General features: G+C 49.6%; 1 protein-coding gene across 1 annotated transcript in view; it reads right to left on the bottom strand.

Annotated features, from left to right (window-relative positions):
• PLXNA4 (plexin A4) overlaps positions 1 to 11,102 on the bottom strand; it is a 623,585-nt gene extending 612,483 nt beyond the window's left edge. The window contains exon 1 of the mRNA XM_081209755.1: positions 10,009 to 11,102. The gene's annotated coding sequence lies outside the window, so the exon portion shown is untranslated. The remainder of the gene's footprint in view (positions 1 to 10,008) is intronic.
• Between the last annotated feature and the right edge of the window lie 3,860 nt (positions 11,103 to 14,962).

Below are 14,962 nucleotides of genomic sequence, written 5' to 3'. Positions count from 1 at the left end.
GGAACTAATCTCATACGAAGAGGCGCACACACTATAATTATACCAGGAGAACAGACGAGCCAGTCCATTTCTCCACTGGTCTTTCGATTACAGCTCTGATTGCCTTTCACGTGAAATAAGGACAGCCGATAAAGGAAGCCCCGGAAGCTTGCTTTTATGCTTTCAAAAAATATTTGCCGAAAGCCAGGGCCCAAATGAAATAAATCCTTCCTTTGGAGACGGTTGACTCTCCTGCAAACAATCTTTCCCTCTCCTCCTTTAGCACAACAGGCAAAGAGAACAGTGACAGCTGTTCCCTTGCCACACCGATTTCAAAGGATTTCGACGACTGGGGTTTCTCCCCTGCTCAGCTACCTGTAAAATATGTCATTCTCTTCCTCAAGATCCTCAACTTAGCAGGAGAGGTGAGGGACAAAAATGCAGCGTGTTTCTCCTGCCACCGAGACGTTATGGAAGTCGTGCGCCACGGACCGCATATCTGAGTGAGTTGAGGCAGCGGGAGATTTTGGCTAATGCGGGCTGAGATGTAACCACAGAATCATAGAATCAAAGACTGATAGAGTTGGAAGGGACCCCAAGGGTCATCTAGTCCAACCCCCTACAATGCAGGAATTATCAACTAAAGCATCCATGGCAGATGGTCACCCAACCTCTGCTTAAAAACTTCCAAAGAACGAGAGTCCGCAAACTCCCGAGGGAGACCATTCTGCTGTCAAACAGAAGAAGAAGAAGAAGAGTTTGGATTTGATATCCCGCCTTTCACTCCCCTTCAGGAGTCTCAAAGCGGCTAACATTCTCCTTTCCCTTCCTCCCCCCCAACAAACACTCTGTGAGGTGAGTGGGGCTGAGAGACTTCACAGAAGTGTGACTGGCCCAAGGTCACTCAGCAGCTGCATGTGGAGGAGCGGGGAAGCGAACCCGGTTCCCCAGATTACGAGACTACCGCTCTTAACCACTACACCACACTGGCTCTCACTGTCAGAAAGTTCTTCCATTAGAATCTCCTTTCTTGTAACTTGAAGCCATTGGTTTCGGTCCTACCCTCCAAAGCAGGAGAAAACAAGCTTGCTCCATCTTCCATGTGACAGCCCTTCAGATATCGGAAGATGGCTCTCATATCTCCTCTCAGTCTCCTCTTTTCCAGGCTAAGCCTACCCAGCTCCTTCAACCGTTCCTCATCAGGCTGGCTTTCCAGACCCTGGATCATCTTGGTCGCCCTCCTCTGCCCACGTTCCACATTGACACAGACACGCAGAGCTCTGGTTCACACACACCCCAAAGTGGTGAAGCTGCAAACTGCTGCTCAGTCACAAAGCTCCCCGGGTGGCCTGGACCCAGCAGAGTCTCTTGGCGCTAACCTACCTCACAGGGTTGTTCTGAGGATAAAATGGGGAGGTGAAGAACAGAGTGCGCCCCCTTGAGTTCCTTGAAGGAATGGCAGAATATAAACATAATGTATAGATCAAAATTATTCAGTCTGTTCTAAAGTAGGGCATCCAACGCATCTTTTAAATTAATTTTTTAAAAGCTTATAGAAGAGGGGGAAGAATAGATCTCCTTTTTGGAGTACACCAGTATATACAACTAGAGATATATGGAAGTGAAGCGAGGACTGAAGACCTGAGAATCACAGAATTGTGGAATTGTAGAGTTAAAGAGACCAGAACAGTCATCTAGCCCATCTCCCGGCAACGCAGGGATCACAACTAAGTTACTGTGGGGGTTTTTAATGAAAATTGCTAGGGGAAGGATGCATTTTTAAGTGGTGGAACTGAACCCCTTCTCCCCTCTGCTACAACCCTTTCCCTCCAACCACTCCCCCCTGTTTTTTGGAAGATCTTTGCCAGCAAATCTGTGCCAGGGGGTTGGCTGGAAGTGTGGGATGTGAAACACAGGAGCAGTCAAGTACAACATTCCTAGAGTGAACATGTTTACACCTGGGGAGGAATGTTTGTCCAGCCAGCAGGTAAACTTCCTGTTTCCTTCTGGGCTGGGAAAGACTTCCTCTGCATGTGACTAGAGGTGGGTGTGGCCTCACCTGTGCAGGTAATGACAAGAGCACAGGGCAGGGCTGCCACCTCTCTCTTTTTTGACTACATGCATCGAAGAAGCAACATCTGCTTAGCCAAAGATGCTCTCTTTTCTTCCAGCCAAGAGAGGACAAAGGGTCTGTCTCCTTATGAGATAGTTTCCAGGTGTATGTTACTTTTCTAAGCTAAGTCTGCCTTCTGGGATCTGATTGTGAACAGAATGATATGTGAGTAAACTCTTTTTATACTTTTATAGAAGACTGTGTCATGTCTTATCTTTTATGAGGGAATAAGGGGAAAAATAAGGAACACGGGTGGCGCTGTGGGTTAAACCACAGAGCCTAGGACTTGCCAATCAGAAGGTCGGTGGTTCGAATCCCCGTGACGGAGTGAGCTCCCGTTGCTTGGTGCCTGCTCCTGCCAACCTAGCAGTTCGAAAGCACACCCGTGCAAGTAGATAATTAGGTACCGCTCCAGCGGGAAGGTAAACGATGTTTCCGTGTGCTGCTCTGGTTAGCCAGAAGCGGCTTAGTCATGCTGGCCACATTACCCGGAAGCTGTACGCCGGCTCCCTCAGCCAATAAAGCAAGATGAGCGCCGCAACCCCAGAGTCAGCCACGACTGGACCTAATGGTCAGGGGGGCCCTTAACCTTTACCTTTAAGGGGGAAATACCAGAACAGTTATTACAGAGGCTTTAGCGAGCCTGAGCAAACGCATCCACTGTGAGTTTAAGAAGGGGAATGTTACTCTGCTAAATTGTGAACTTGTTAACACAAGTTGGAAAAGGATATAATCAGACACTATATCCTCTCCTGCATCCCTGAACATTCCCACAGGAAGAAGGGAAAGGCCATAGCTCAGTACTAGAGCATCCAGCTTGCATGCAGAAAGTTGCATGTTCAATCCTCATATCTCCAGGTTGGGCTGGCAGCGGCTCCTGCCTGACACCCGGGATAGCTGCTGCCAGTCAGGGTGGACAGTCTTCAGCAAGACGGGCCAATAGTCTGACTCGGTATAAGCCAGCTTCCTATGTCCCTATGCAACGGTTCCATGATGCACTCCACATGCTCCCGCACCACGAACATACATCGCCTTCAGATGTAGCTAAATAGCAGCTAACACTGCTACAAGGCTTTAGCAAGCTTTCCATTTGTTTATCTGGAAGGAACTCATCTGCTGTTGTTGGAGCATTACATTTCCATCAAAAGCATGTGCCTCTCCGCGTTTAGATCACTTTCCCGTGTCTACATAATTTAGGGGCATACGCCTAGAGGGGGAAGAAGGGGGGCGGGGGATGTTAACAGCCAGGTTTCAGTTGTAGCTCGAGACACACATCAACACAACCTGGGATTCCAACACTGCTGGAACGCAAAGGAACAGGATAAGCTTGAAGTGGGAGGCGGAGGGGAAGAAGGGTACTCTTCTGATATATAGGTAAAGGTAAAGCACACGGAAATGCTGTTTACCTTCCTGCCATTGATTGCCTTAAAGGTAAAGGTAAAGGGTAAACGATGTTTCCGTGTGCTGCTCTGGTTCGCCAGAAGCGGCTTAGTCATGCTGGCCACACGACCCAGAAGCTGTACGCCGGCTCCCTCAGCCAATAAAGCAAGATGAGCGCCGCAACCCCAGAGTCGGCCACAACTGGACCTAATGGTCAGGGGTCCCTTTACCTTTACGGCAATCAATGGTAGGAAGGTAAACGGCAGGGGTCAGGGGTCCCTTTACCTTTAGGGAGCAATTTGGTGGGCGGCATTATTGAAGTGGGTGCAATGTTGCCCCTTGCTCTTGGGGAGCCCAGCCCTGAATCAAGATTGCTCCTTGCATAGTTGCATCCTGGGAACTGGGATAAATGGATGGATGGATGGATGGATGGATGAATGGATGGATGGACAAAAAGAAACACCCAGGGCGTATCTTCTATGAAACTCATGCAGGGCCCCTTATCCTGGAGGGGCCCCAGAAGCACATTTAAAATGTTGGGGTCTAGTAGATCCCATTTGAGTGGCACGACTCAAATTAATTAATTGTTTTGTTGTATATATTTCAACAATCCCAAAGTTTGGCAGTCAGTAGCAAAGTCGTTCTAAAAGCGTGGCAATCTGTCGTGGAACAACCCCATTGAAGAAGATGATGCGGTCCTCTTATCATAAACAAAAAATGGCTTAAAAAGATTGATAAGAGAATTCTCAGTGTATTGCCAGAGAAAGCACCTGGTCGTAAATTATCAGGAAACCTAAGTTATGGTTTTCTCAAGGCCCAACAGTTGGCTTATGGACAATCAGCCAATCGAACAGGTCAAAGCTTTCAAATATTTGGGCCTTATCTTCCAGTCCATGGGGTCATGGGGAGCACACCAAAAATGTGCAAAAGAAAAAGCATCCCAAAGTGCCAACACTTTGAATCGTTTTTTCCATAGAAAGGGTGGCAAACATATACCATCAGCCCTAGAAGTCTTCCAAGCTAAACTCCTAGCACAACTACTATACAGGGCTCAGATTTGGACTGGTAACCACCTTAGCACTTTGGAAGCTGACGGCTGACAGGGGTTACCCAAACATCATTGCTGGTTGCAAAGGGACCCCCATGACAAGTCAAGCTTCAGGGTTCCAAAAAATGTAGGTCCACCACTGGGCACAGCTCTAGTACAACAAACACAGTATGGCAGCTGGTGTGCAGGTGGTATAGTGCGAAGGCCTGAAGACTGCCAAGGCAACAAAAGTGGGATACAGCACCCCCACTGCTCACCGCACATAAAGTGGTTGTGCAAGCTCACACCCACCCCATCAGATTCCTGCCGGTAATGCAAGGAATGCCAGTGTCAGAAATTGACAGCTGGCTTTGCCCTCCCTGTAGAGTCCCTATAAGTGTGGCACTTCAAATTTCCTTGCAGATGTAATGTGCTTATACAGGGGGAAGAAACCCTGAAGCATTGCATACAATGGACTCTGTTGGGGACAGAGGCTGAACCTGCTCCTTGACCTCTGGTGACCTGAGCCATTGAGGAACAAGCTTGTCTCTCCTGGGTTCTGTTGCTTGGTCACTCTCCGGTGTGACGGAGCCAAGTCTGAAGGTTAGGTTGAGAGGCATTGATCTGCAGGCATCTGAAACCAGATCTTCCTCATCTAAGGCCAAGACCGCAACCATGAGCCCAGTTGGATCCCCAGAGGTTGTTGTACTACAACTCCCATCATCCCTGGCTGCTAGCTAAGCTGGCTGGGGGTGATGGATGTTGTAGTCCAACAGCATCCAGGGACCCATGGATGAAGAACGCCACACTAGGCCTCATTGTCTATCACCTGGTGCAAAATGAAAATAGCCTTTTTCATTCACATGCAGTTAGGTAAAGGGACCACTGACCATTAGGCCCAGTCGTGACCGACTCTGGGGTTGCGGCGCTCATCTCGCTTTATTGGCCAAGGGAGCTGGCGTTTGTCCGCAGACAGCTTCCGGGTCACGTGGCCAGCATGACCAAGCTGCTTCTGGCAAACCAGAGCAGCGCACAGAAACGCCGTTTACCTTCCTGCCAGAGTGATACCTATTTCTCTACTTGCACTTTGATGTGCTTTTGAACTGCTAGATTGGCAGGAGCAGGGACCGAGCAACGGGAGCTCACCCCATCGCGGGGATTCGAACCGCCGACCTTCTGATCAGCAAGTCCTAGGCTCTGTGGTTTAACCCACAGCGCCACCCGTGTCCCATTAACATGCAGTTAATAAGAGTCTAAATATCTTTTCAAGGGCTGTAATGGTGCACATGGTCAAACTGCTTAAAATCTCTTTGCTTTCTGCAGGGTTCAAGGAGCCCAACTCTGCACAGGATCATAGCCAAGGGGGTGGCAGGCCTTTGTCACCTCCAGACTCTGAGTGGCCTCCTTTAGCTTCAAGCCATGGAAATTGCATATGACCAAAATCCCATTGTTTTGTATGGGATTCAAAGAGCTTAACTCTACACAGAATCACAAGCCAGGGAAGGATGCTAAGCTTGCCAGCTGCAGACTGATAAAGGTCCGGCACCTCCAAGAATAGAACAAGCATGGGAAGTCAACCAAGTGCTGCTGCTTCTCAGCACTTGATGGAGAGAGTTAGACCTCTTGGATTCTCAGCTCAAGTCCAGGTGCCATCTTGGGGAATCTGTGCTCAGAAACCCAGCAGAGGGCTACCTGGCCCTGACAAAATCCAGAGAAGTTTGGTAGACACATTACACAGCATTCAGGGTTGCTAGATGATTAACGTCAGTGGAGCAAGGACCCCCAGTCAATGCAAACAGGCTTTGCTTAGATATTGCCATAACACAACAAAGTAAATTATGTCTGTGATGTTTTTTTCAGGGCGGGGTGGAGCTTATCATTTTGCCTTTAGAGTGAGAACATAAATGCACACTGGGGGGAAAGTACATAAATGTTTATACCATGTAATTAACTAGAGCACATTGCAATCAAAGTTAAGTCTCATTGACTTCAATGAGAAAGTTAAATACATTTTTTTTAAAATCCATTTAAAGCAACGAGAATTTGAAATACAAGCTGGGTCGTTCTCGTAGTATATGGCACTGTATCATCTTCATGTTTTCCCAATGGTAATAATTCTTATAGAATAGCCAAGCAACCATGCTTTGACCCTGAAACTCTTCCCCAACCATAGGAACCAACTCCTAGGGGTTGAGGTCCCTTTGCCCCCACCAATAAAATATTTGAGGGGGTCACCCCCAAAAAAGTTGATGGACATTGCTATTCAAATGGTATAAATGAGCCCCGTCATGTGGTCAGTTATGTGGTGTGGGGCTTCCCTGTCCCTCCCAATATTTTATTCAAGCTGGCACCCTTGCCCCCAAACCTGCCATTCCAACATGTGCCCGGGTTGATTATGGCCATTCGCTGGTAAGGAGAAAAGCACTCATCATATGCTCGGTGGCACCTGCTTTCAGCTAGCTATAAATCACCTGTTCCTAAACTGTGCTTTGGCATTGAATGAGCCCTCTCTCAAATGAAGTCCTTGATTTTCAGGATATATTGAGAAAATATGACAATAGAGAAACATGCAAGCTGTAAACACACTGTCTTCTCTTCCTGATGATGAATTATTAGTCAGATGAAAGATGGAGATACAGGATGGAGATGGATAGAGAGGCAGAAAATGGTCCGGCGCGATACAGCATTATAGCTCAACTTGTCTTCATGTACTAAGCCATAAGCTCACTGAGAGGCCTTCAGCAAATCATTCAACACAGCGGGTTTTTTATTATTCTGTAAAGAAACCCCCCTGGAGAGATTCGCAAGACACCAAAGAAACATCAGCCTCTCTTTCTGCCTCCAAATCCCTCTTCAAAAGTCTGCCCCTCCACGAAATCTGTGGCTTAACCCTTTAATCCTCCTCTGCAACTGAAACAAAGCTGAAATAGATGTCCCCAGATCTGGTTAACTTCATCTCCCTTTCCAACTTTCCCTTTGCCGTCTCCCTCACTTTCAAAATTTTATATTGCAGCCTCCTTGGGGCAGGGACCTGGCTTATTATTATTATTGTTGTTGTTGCTGTTGTTGTTAATTATGTTTCCCTGGAAAAAAAGGCCGTATGCACTACTCACACCTTATGAACAAGCACAGAATCAACTGTAATACAATGGAATGCCAGATCAGTTTGGACTTCGCAGGAAGAGAGTCAAAGGAAGAGCAGACAGATCTCAAACTTCTATTACACAGACCATCCTTGACAATTCCAACATGCAGCCTGCATTGCACTGTGACATTCTGGTTCCCGGCTACTCCCAACACGGATTGCTTTTTAAACAAAACAAAAAAAAAACCTCAAAAAACGGGCTACCCATATTGCCACCTCCTCCTGCTGCTTTCTCTGCATCTCACCTCTCCATCTGTAAAATGGGCACATCAGCGTCCTGTATCATAGGGTTGCTAGGACAATGACTGAGAGAGCACCATAGGTACGGCAGGAATGACTTGAGGAGGAGATTGGTAAATGCGCATTGGGCAACAGCTAGCCCCTTTCCCTCTTCCAACCCCCCCCCCCCTTAAAGCTGGTCGTCTCCCATGTGTGATGTTGCAGCCCGAACCGAAAAAGAACCCCGCAGGACCTCAGAGGCTGACCCGTTTCTAATGCCGACGAAAGCTTACAAACATCAAGCGCCCGAGCTCTGGTGAGAGTCACTTCGCACGGGCGACACATGAGTGTGTGCAGCCACGGCCACCTAAACCCAGAGCCTGTCAAACCTAAACTGTGGCACCCACCCTCCGCTTTAATTCCAGAACAAGAGATGGAAAGGCTCGGCGCTGCCTGAGAACAATAGCCTGGGAGCCTTTCTGTGGCTGTTCCCGGGTCAGCGGTGTCCGCACCTGTCCGAAGGCAGTTCTGCTTATTCCCAGGGCACGGTTGAGCCGGGGATGGTGCAAAAGAGACGCCAGGATCGAACCGCTGGCACACGTGGAGCTTCGTCCACGCTCCCTGCACTGATATCAGCTTTTGAGGGGGGTCCGAAACCCAGGAAAACAATATCTCTGGGCAAACCAAACCCATACACCTGCTGCCAAAAGGTGAGGATGGGAGATTGGTGGAGAGACAAGCGCCTTTCCTTTCTCCTCTCTCTCTCCCCTAGAAAAGTTCATTCCCTGAAATAGACAAGATAGCATAGGGCGGAAGGAGAAAGAAGATGTAACATTTGCAAAGTCCGGTCGTCTCTTAGGGGGGCAGCAATGCCAGCGAAAAGGTACCAACCCGCCTGGTGCCAGTTTCTCCAGCGGGCTCTGCCAAGGCAGCTGAGGAGGGATGGGTGTCGGAAGTTGGGAAGGGGTTTGGGGAGGCTGGAGAGAGCTCTTCGCACCTCTAAATGATCCAAGGCCCATAACGAGAAAGCTATGGACGGTGTCCACTGAAAGGTGGGGAAAGAAGGGGCGAAAAAACCTAGCAATTTGGAGCAAACGCACGCACACTTTTCGCAAGGTGCCCACAACCTCGGCACTGCTTTCCTTGAATACCTGCCTGCCATCCTCAGCGAAACTTGTCTGCTTAGAAAATCGGGGGTGGGCTTGGGTGGTTGGTGGCGGCGGAAGGGGGCTTGTTCAATAGTTGTCTTACACACAGGCTGGCACAAAGTCCTCGCAAGCCAGACGCCAACCTCAGTGTCACGTCTTAACGCGCGAGCGCTGCTGATACCCAAGAGCATCTCTCTCTCTCTCTCTCTCTCTCTCTCTCTCTCTCTCTCTCTCTCTCTCTCTCTCTCTCTCCATCTCCCTCCAATATAAAGGCAACCCTCGTATAGTTCATTCATTCTGAAGCCAAACTCGCTGAGCTCCGTGGATAACCCACGCTAGTTTTTCGCACGTTTTTAACCCGCGAACCCCAGTCTTCCTTTGGAGAGCAGTCCAGGAGGGCTGTTCCACAGTCGACTCTCCCCTCCTTCCTTTCCTTTTAAGTTCGGTTCAGCACCTCTGCCAACCCCATCCAGGCGCGGGAGGCGAGGGCAGGGTGTGTAAGGAAGGCGAAAAAGACTTCCCCTTCTCTTCGCCCCCCTCCCCATCGCCCCACTCCACAGACAGGATCGTTCTTCCACCCCATCACCGCCCTATCAGGGCAGGTGCATGGGCTCTGGCCGACCCAAACGCCTTGGCGCGAAGGGAAGGGGGCGATTTCGGGGGCGGGGGGGGCGGGATGGGAGATGGGGAGTTCCGTACCTGGAAAGGCTGATGATGATTCCCCCCCCCACCTCCCCGCCGTCCTCCTTGCTTCTCTCCTCCCCACACACGTTTGCTCAGCACAGGCGCCGCATTGACACTGCAGATGGTGTCTCGGTGTGTGTGTGTATGTGTGTGTATGTGTGTGTAATATATATATCTCACATACATTGTGAGTGTGTGTCTGGCTTCCTTTCTCTCCATCCCTTGCATGCATTGAATCCATGCATTTATTTGCCCAAAAAAGGAGCCTTAAAAAAAAGCAGATTAAAAAAATAATAATACTGTATGCCTTTACCTCTGCACTGGTCCAGCGGGCGCTTTTCCTCTCCAGCTCCCTGTCCAAGGTATTTGCAACACCTCCTCCAGGAATCAGCCAGCAGGTGGAGAGGAATCGGCTACTGGGCTTGCAACAAACACCCTCCTCCAAATATATGTGTGTTTTTTAAAAGCAAAAAAAAAGGTGGAGGAACCAAGCTTCTTCTTCTTTTCCTTCTTCTTCCGTGCCCCCCTCCCCGCCTGCCCGCCCGACCCGGCGGCTCGCTCCCAGCCGGGCACGGGGCTGGATCCCGCGGCGCCCCCCGGGTGCCCGTCTCACTCTGGCATCTCCGCAGCGCTTGGCTCTGCTTCTCCGCCTCCGCCTCCTCCTCCGTGCCCGCCCGAGAGAGGAGCGCCCACTGCGGCGACTGCCTCTGCCACCGCCGCCTCCGCCGCCGCTGCCTCCTCCGGAAAGCTCCCGCTCCGCTCGGCTCGCCTGCTTCCCTCCTCGCCCGGGAGGCGGCGGATCGTCGGCTGCAGCCCGGCGCTCAGAGCTCCACCCTGCATGCACGAGACCCGGCGGGCTGCAGGTTTTCCTTTGCACAAGATAAAAAAAAAACCCACGCTGGCAAAAAATAAATAGAGATTTCTCTTTCAAGGGAAAAATCCCTGCTTAGCAACGAACCGGCCACTCGCCCCGTTGGCAAAGCGCATCAAAGGGCGCGCGGAGGCTGCGGCTGCGGCTTCCCTTGCAAAGGGAGCTCCCGGCGGAGTCTCGGGCTGGCTGCTGCTGCTGCTGCTTCGCCGCCGCTCCCCTCCGGGCTCATGGCTTTTATGCAACCGCCCTGGGGGTGTTTTTTGGGTGGTGCTGGGGTTCAGGAAGAGGCAACGGGGGGGGGGGGAGGTGCCGGTCCAGGCGAGCGAGCGGCAGCAGAGGCTGCAGGAAAGGTCCAAGGGGTTTCTGCTGTTGGTGGGTGCTTGGCTTGCGCGCCTCTCCGCCGGCCAGCTGGGCGGAAAGTTTGCCGGAGCTGCGGGAGGCGCTGCAGCCGCTGTCTGTTGGCGAGGAGGAGCCGGGCGCTGCGGCGGGTCTCGCTGCTTCCGCCGCGGCCGCTGCCGCCTCTTCGCCACTGAGGCTCTGGCGCTGGCGCTGCGTCCTCGCGCGCTCGCTTCCTACTCACTACTGACATCTAGGATCTCCAAGCTGATTGGGCTAATTGCGCGAGCTCGTTGCCAGCTACGGCCGGGAGGCGGGGGGTGCTGGGGTGGGTGGGGGTGAGGGTGGGGGCTTGGGGAGAGGGAGAAGATCTTCCAGCCAGCAAAGGCTGGCGACGCACATGCTGCTGCTGAATGCGCGCTGGTGGCTGGATCGTCGACTGGGGCAGGACCCCCAAAGGTCATCCAGGCCGACCCTCTGCGACGCAGGGGTCGCAGCTGAAGAAGCCCTGGCACTCCGGCAGGGGCACTCAAGGGGCACTCAAGCTCTGCTTGAGATGGATGGAGAGGCCGCCCCCTTGCGAAGGGGGTTCGTTCCGCGGCGGAGTGGTTCTTGTTCTGTAACACTCTCTCGCACAAAAAGTAGTCGGTGGGTTTTCCATTGAGTCATGACAGCTCTTTGGAACCGCTAGGTTCAGGCGCAGTGTAAATCTGAATGGCAGCGGCTGAGGCAAAGAAAGCGCAGATCTTCCCTTCTCCACGTGTGGGTTCTTTGGAAACATTGGCTTGCCCCTCCTTGGAAACAGAATTCCAAAAGGGGTGGGTCCGCAGTCCGATCCAGCAGCATTCTCTTATGAATTAAAAAGTGGGCTTTTTCTAATTCAACTGTAGAGGAATAGGCAAACTTTTGAGCCACACCGGAGTCTTCTTCACATGGGTGAAGAGTTCTGTGAAACCTGAAAGCTCCCATCTACACTCATATGGATAGGACCAAGAAGTGCTACTTCTGTAATCTGCTATCAGGCAGGTGCCTCTGGACAGCTCGTCCAAGGCCAACTTTTAGCTGGAGACTTTCAGTTTTGGACTTTACAGATCAGTAGCTGAGTACAGTACAGTAGACACTCGGGTTGCGAACGTGATCCATGCAGGAAGCATGTTCGCAACCCGCAGTGTTTGCAACCCGTGTTGGGTCGCAATTCACCATTTCTGAGCATGCGCAAAGCACGATTTAGTGTTTCTGCACATGCACAAGCGCCGAAATCCAGAAGTAACCAGTTCCAGTACTTCCGGGTTCAGCGTGGTGCGCAACCTGAAATCGCACAACCCGAAGCGTCTGTAACCCAAGGTGTGTCTGTATAAGTAAATGACACATAGAACCAACAGGGTTTCTTCTGATAACCCTGGTAGATTAGGACATCTGTGGACATACTTTGCCTTGATTTCACCAAGGCTTTCAACAAGGTCACCCAAATCCATGGGTGAAGGTGGCATAGACTATGATCTTGGGTGGCATGCAGCAAGGGCTCAGTCCTTCCAAACTGTCTTGAACCTCCAAGCATTTGGGTGTGACATATACATGCAAACAAGCAAACTGCCCTGTTTATGAGCTTCTCAGCAGCATCCCGCTGGCCATAGGAAACAAAGGGTGCCCTTTGGAGGGCTTTACTAACATCGTTAAATAAGATGAGTGGCCTACCTGGATAGGAGACCATCTCAGAGCCCTGTACGCTGGCGTAAGGCAAGGCATAAAAGCCATGCATCAAATCATAGCACATGTGGCCATTCCCTTAGTGGAGAACTGATGGCGCTTTTCTTTTCTTTTTTGGAAGCAACTTAAACAAATAAAGATTTTCTTGTGTAACAAAAAAGTACCTATACCTTTTTAGGCAGAGAGTGGTCCTCATATCTGAGGAGGCCAGTGTCCCATTGGGATTGGTGGAGCAGAAGTCAGGGAGAGCAGCCATAGGTGGAGCCAGAGCCAATAGCAGAGTGTTGTCCCGACAGAGTCAGGACCCCCTAACTGGCTGCAAGTAAGACATCGGGCAGGTGAGAGTTGGTTGATGGCAGGTTGAGGCTGCGGTGGCAATGCTCCATTTGCCTCCACTGCTACAGGCAGATGACGCCTGCCTTTCCCCAGTCCCTACGCACAGATTTCCAAAGCACCACCCACACCGTTCCATTACCATTCCTCTCCACAGTGGCAGCACGCTTCATATTTTGCAACAGCATTAGGTAACACATGAACACACTTGCCTGTCTGACCCTATCCAGAAAGGTGGAAGAGAAACAAAGTCTGATCCACACACAAAACAGTTAAGCCGGTGGGCAGGTTTAAGCAGGTTTATTGTACAAAACCAGTACGAGCTCAAGCATCTATCTGAGTGCTGCAGTTTGGACCAGTCCATTAAAGTCAAGGAGACAAGACTGATTTAAAGACGACAGCTTCCAGATTTGTTGGTTTTGGGGTCACAATAAGGGAAGTATCTGGATTTTGGAGACCCCTGGGTATAGGGCGGTATATAAATTCAACAACAACAACAACAGAAAGGGGGATTAATTTTGATTTTAATATTTGCAAGCACTTTCTGCATTCTGGACTAAGCTCCTGGCTTACCAATGGTGAACTCATTTCTCAGGCCTGACTACACTAATTCAGTTCTCTTTTGGTGCAAAAGTTACTGGATTTAACAGGTGGGGTCTACAATTTTAGGGGGTTAGAAATGTTGACAAATGGAAGCTTATCTGGAAAGAGGATAATCCTGTCACCACAACTTTGGCAGAAGATGGGTCCCCTGTACCCATCTCTCGTTAATTTTTATTTTATTTTAATTACGTTGCTGAATTGGATGATTACGGAGGCTTTGAATGGAGTGTGATTGTTTGTAGATGGCAGCCATCTAGAGACCAGGGGTTTATATGCCTTAAGAGGCAGTCAGAGGTATCCTGGAAGGATGTCCTACACCATGGGTAGGCAAACTAAGGCCTGGCGGCCGAATCCGGCCCAATCACCTTCTAAATCCAGCCCGTGGACAGTCCAGGAATCAGCGTGTTTTTACATGAGTAGAATGTGTCCTTTTATTTAAAGTGCATCTCTGGGTTATTTGTGGGGCCTGCCTGGTGTTTTTACATGAGTAGAATGTGTGCTTTTATTTAAAATGCATCTCTGAGTTATTTGTGGGGCATAGGAATTCGTTCTCCCCCCCCAAAAAAAATATAGTCTGGCCCCCCCACAAGGTCTGAGGGACAGTGGACTGGCCCCCTGCTGAAAAAAGTTTGCTGACCCCTGTTCTACACCTTCCCCTAGCAATATGTTGGGTTTAGTTCCTTCCTTCAATGTGTCCTTGCTTTCATATAAAGCAAATAACTTGATTTTCTCTGCGAATTTTAATCATATTGACCAAACGTGCAATCAGTACCATGCTATTCCCACCTGCTATTTTCTCTCATATATATTTTCTCTCTCATTCACACACACACACACACTTTTCAAAATATAGTAAAAAACAGAAAATGAGAAATAAGAAGGAAAATGAATAAGAAAGCAAACAAGCAAAGAGATAAGAATAATAACAGAATAAAGAGAAAGAGATAAGTAAAAGCGACTTCCATCCATCCACCTGTCAATTGTGTCTGCAAGCATTCCTCAAAACAGTCCAATGTTCAACCCGGAGTAATATCCAGTTATTCCTCCCTCCTTTTCCAAGAAGTCCAAAAGAGGTTCTCCAATTATTGTTATATGTAAAGATCAGCCACAATCTTCCTACCACCTGCTATTTTCTCCAGCTGAGATCAAGAATGTAACAAAGTCAACTTCATATTGTTGAAGTCCTGAATGCAAGAGCACTGCTGGATCTCACCAAAGGCCCATCTAGTCAAGAATCCTGTTTCCCAAGGTGACCAGACGTACACCTCCCAGACATGGGTGGAAATGTAATTATCCTTTGAATGTTGTACTTCCCTGGATTTTGTGAAGTGGCTCCCAGCTCAAAAAAATTAAGAATAAAATAAAACTGTGCAAAGACATTTACATGCAAAATACATATACAAATGCAAATGTTGAG

Source organism: Podarcis bocagei, assembly GCF_964188305.1.
Source record: "Podarcis bocagei genome assembly, chromosome: 10".
NCBI classification, from domain to species: Eukaryota; Metazoa; Chordata; class Lepidosauria; order Squamata; family Lacertidae; genus Podarcis; species Podarcis bocagei.
This window is presented reverse-complemented; position numbering and strand designations above follow the sequence as displayed.